The sequence below is a fragment of the Oreochromis niloticus genome, unplaced genomic scaffold, assembly GCF_001858045.2.
Source record: "Oreochromis niloticus isolate F11D_XX unplaced genomic scaffold, O_niloticus_UMD_NMBU tig00006637_pilon, whole genome shotgun sequence".
NCBI classification, from domain to species: domain Eukaryota; kingdom Metazoa; phylum Chordata; class Actinopteri; order Cichliformes; family Cichlidae; genus Oreochromis; species Oreochromis niloticus.
In genome coordinates this window covers 7,531-12,189 of record NW_020328098.1, presented here as the reverse complement: position 1 = coordinate 12,189, position 4,659 = coordinate 7,531, and the positions used below count along the sequence as shown (strand labels likewise).

Genomic DNA, 4,659 nt, shown 5'->3' with positions numbered 1-4,659 from the left:
GCCCAGTGGTGCAGCCCACTGTTGTTTGTTGCTGTCTGCAGATGGTCCCTGCTTCTCACTGGTCCTGGTGAAGCATTCTCTCCTGGTCATGGTCTGTATCTGCACCTCAGTCAATCCTTCCATATCTCTCATGTCACGGTCCCTGAAATTTAAAAATGAAAGCTTCCACGGAAAACCCTCTTTTGCCCTATGTCAGCTTAGCACAATTAGACATGCACAATGAAGTTGTGCATTGTCTCTTAAAAATTCACAGGGCTTCTCCCCTGGAGTAGTTTCACTCCAGGCCCTGTCATAATGAAAAAAAAAAACATTAGCCAGTGTGTGTCCTGCTGTAAATCATGTGATTAGATCCCACGATTAACCCTTTGCTGTGGAAAAATAGATGTTATGCACATTTCTCACAGTGACCTCTGCACTGCAAACAATACAAGGTCATGAATAACACACCGCTGGTAAATTCAAGACATAGAAAGTGGCAATTAAAGTTAAATCAGCACGGCCTAAAAGCCCATGCAACCTGTTGCTGTCATCTTTCTGCTCCTGTAAAAAGAAACATACTAATACATCCACCCTTTTGTCAGGTCAAGGTTTTGTCAGTCCAGTCAGTCCCCATTTTTATTTGCTGACAGTGAACCTCGTGACGCAATAAGTTTCTACTGCCAGCAATGACGTCATTTCAAAAAAGAAAAAAAGAATTTAGACTGGATTACCTCGCTGAATCCTTTTTGGCAGGGACTTGTTTCTGGTTGTCCCAAATAAGTGGCTTTCTCCCGAGCCCATTTTAATTTTTGGAGAACTCACTTGCGATTGTTCAACATGTTGTGTAGCGCTTTCGATCCCGATCTTGCAGGCCTGCTTCAAAAGAGAAAATTGCCAACAAAAATCTCAGTGCACTGTTAAAAATCAGGCCTCTTTTTAGAAGTTGTTAAGCATGCTCTTAGAATGATAGATCAAAACAAAACTGATTGGCAGTTTCAAAGTGGTACCAAAGGAAAATGCAAAATCCCCAAAACTTTCATCCACCAGTCACACACCTCACACAACAACATTCTATTAGATAATGAGTTTTGTTTTCCCCATGTACCCAGATGTGTGCCATGATAAGACCTCCCCCACACATCAGAAACAAGAAACTCAAGAATCTATTAGTCCCCACTCATCTGACCCCCCTGCAGCATTCTGTTCACCCTTGCAATAATTCAATCATCCTTCCCCAAAATAATACTAGTTCACTAGTCTATGTATCACTTCTTAACCCACTAAGTGAACCGGACAAGATGATGGTAACAGCAATGCATGCTTAAATACTATTTGGTCTTCATGAGCTTCATTGCATGTGTGTTTGTGTTAGTAGGATCAATGCATTTTTCTGTTTGTGTAATTTTTGTGTACCTCTCCTCTTTGCGGTGCTCCAGACACTTTTCAATTCTCCACGCAAGGCAGTCGTTTTTCTTCCCAGTTTCCTAAACCCAAATTTCATTTCCCACACTAAAACAGCCATGTTCTCCCCTGCTCCTTCCACTGTGGTCTCATCTCATCTCTCCCCCTTGCAGCAGTCCAGTGAGAGTCAGTTGTCTTTCAGCTTTGTCCTGTGTTTTCCACTGTCTCATCTTGCCATTTTGTTCCAAAAGTGGCAAATGTCCAACTCAGTCAAGTCTTTTCAAAGGTCCATTCACACACAGTGAAGTTGCAGCTCGTTCTAAATGCACATCCATCCATCCAGTCATGATGATGCCATTTTCTCCTTGCTGTCGCTGTCTTGCACAGCTGCTGCTGCTGCTGGACCTTCACTGCTCAGGACACTGCTGTGAGCTCTTGATATCCATCTCGTTGTTCTGGAACTGCATTTCTTGTCTTCAGGGAGAGATTCTTGGAGCTTGTTTTCTCAGGGTGACAAACACATGGAAGTTAAGCTGTAAAACAATTCAGCCAAACTTGGCTTGAGTGTTTCTAATGATGTTAACCTATAATTTTCTTCCGACTGCTGCACGTGGAAAATTGATCCGGGTCTGTTCCTCACCTGCAAGTGACACACTGAGACATTTTGATCATTGTTCTCATTGCTTAAAGAAACACGTCTCCCCTCTCTGGTTCTGAAGTCCCCTTTCTTAAAAACCCAGAGAGATTGTAGTTGTTCTACATTGAAAATCACCAAACCCTCTTCCTATTTTTTTACTTATTTTCATCAACAATTCTGCTAAAAAGAAATTTTTGTGTGTCCACACTAGGGGAGCTGGTGGTCTGCAGGACCACCACCTTCCGCTAGTTGGAGACGAGACGACTTTTACACTCCTCTTTTTTCTTTTCTTGTTTTTTGTTCCCCATTTTCAACATTTTGAACCCAATTTTTCACTGTTTTTTTTTTTTTTTTTACACACACATCAACTTTTCCCACACAACCATTCTCTGCAATCTTACACACCACACATTTACTCAGTTCTTACCATACAGTCACACATTGAGTTTTGTCCCTGGCCGCCTGGTGAAACGTCTGCCGCTCTACTGGATCTAGATCCCATTTTACTACACGAGGCGTCCCCCGTGAGGCCCTTGCCTTCTACGGACCAAGGAACGAACACCACCACTCCGTGCACTATAGTATGCAGAAATGGACTCCGACAGCGTACCCGAACCGCTGTCCCTGTGGCGTACTTGGATCGAACACAGGTCTGGGCCGGCTTCTCCCCAACAGCGCGCTCGAGCCAATGTCCTTGTGATGGACCGTACCCAACACAAGCCTGGGCCTCAAACCACCAGGATTTCCTCCCGGAGACTCGAACTCCGGGGGCAACCAGCGTACTATTCAAAGAGGAATAGCAGATCACATGCGCTCACAGTGATCTGCACTGCCAGCAGTCCCTCACCTGCATCTTTGCCATCAATGTTGAACTTCACTGGCAGAGAGCTGGGCACTCCAGTGGTTTTAAGGCCGGATCCACTTGCACGCACCTTGCTGGCATCATGGGTGGGCAGCACCTTCACCTTGTAAGGGTGGACAAAAGGGAAAGAAGAACAACACGCTCACAAATGAAAGGAGCCTCATTTACAGAACCCAGTAAACCACACAAAGACTTTTCCATTTTTAAAGCTGGCCAGAGTGCAACACTGTAACATGTAACACCTAGAAGGTTCAGATGGTTGCAGTACTTTGCTCATTTGGATCAAAAGTTTGGGGGAAAATCTTTCATTAAATCAAGTGATTGTAATGCTCTTGCTTCCGTTGTGTAGTTAACCATCTATCATTTTAGATGTTTCATTAGCAGCCTGATGAAATTAGCTGTGTCGTTAGCCCACTTCAGCCATCCAAACAGATGACCATCTAAGGTGAATTATGCAGATCACTAGCACAGTACACAGATTACCACTTCTTATTCCAGCCAGACTTGTTGTTACTTCATTCTAATCATGCAGGAACAACAAAGATTTATTCCTACTGGCTTTTTAAAATGTGCTTCTTCTATTCTAGAAAAACAAAAACATGTTATCACAGGCTTTTGTTTTTTCAATGACATCTGTGTTGGCTGTGTCAGTTGCAGGCAAACATTTATCATAATGGTTAGATATTAGGAAATAGCTTAAAATTAGTGCATATTTAACTTGTTACACTGCCTTGATGTTACCTGCATGGGATCTCCTCATCAGCATATGACTGTACCCTGGATGATGATATGTGAGGAGCTTGAACTTGATTCGCTAACAGAAACTAGCTAGCTTAGCGCACATGTCTTGTGGCAAGATATATGCACCTAAATGATTTAAGTCATTGGCTGTTCTGCCAAATTGCCACCAACCTGCAACTTTGTGAGCTGACTGTTTCGGGATTTTTGTGTTTTACACAACAAAAAGAAAAGAAAAAGATCTACAGATTCAGGCATTTCCTTACCTGTGGTAGTCGCGTAGAATGACGTCACTGACAATGGTTTAAGATGAAAACAAACTTTCTCAAACAAAAAAAAAATTTAAAAAACAAAAAAAAGAAGAAGTGAGTCGGCGTGTCATCTTTACCGAGCACCATACATGTTTTGCCTCACATTAAAATTATTATTTTTCCTTTTCAAAAATAATTCGTGTTCAGAGAAGTCAAATATACCACATTTGCACTAATTCCACGGCCTGGCAGGTGGCGCAGAGCACTTGTCGCCGGCCCCTGGCACCTTGAAGTACAGACGGGCGATGGTTCGAGTCTCACTCATGCCGAGTCCTGTCTAGAGCTTCGGTCTGCTAGGGATTCCCGGTCTGCGCCGGGAATCCCGACCTTTTTTTGCCTTTTCTGTTTTTCTTTTTTTGGGTGTTGGGGCCTTTATTTACAAAGCTGGGACTATCTCCGTTGTCATGGCTACCAACAACAACGCCAGCTTGGGGAGACCGGAGACCCGATAAGCACAGACTCATTCATCCTTTATCCACTTTCTTTTCACTGCTGCTGCTGCTGCTGCTGTGGGAAACGCTGGGACTTGTGTGGCTATGCAGTTTTTGCCTTGTTGGGACCAGTCTTGAATTTTACACATTTGATAAGTGAAGACTGGATGTTTAGTGACCAGAGCTGGGATAATCTGGACACAATCTGCAGCCTGCATCTCCAAATCACAAATGGCTTTAGATCTGATCTAAGATCTAGCAGACAGGCATGCATGTCTCAGGGTGATTACACACTAACAC

General features: G+C 43.4%; 1 long non-coding RNA gene across 1 annotated transcript; it reads right to left on the bottom strand.

Annotated features, from left to right (window-relative positions):
- Positions 1-2,746: 2,746 nt before the first annotated feature.
- Positions 2,747-4,220, bottom strand: LOC112845303 (uncharacterized). Its single transcript, XR_003218109.1, has 3 exons — positions 4,091-4,220; positions 3,884-3,937; positions 2,747-2,982 (listed from the first exon to the last, which is right to left on the bottom strand). It is a non-coding gene; the product is annotated as an uncharacterized LOC112845303 (long non-coding RNA).
- Between the last annotated feature and the right edge of the window lie 439 nt (positions 4,221-4,659).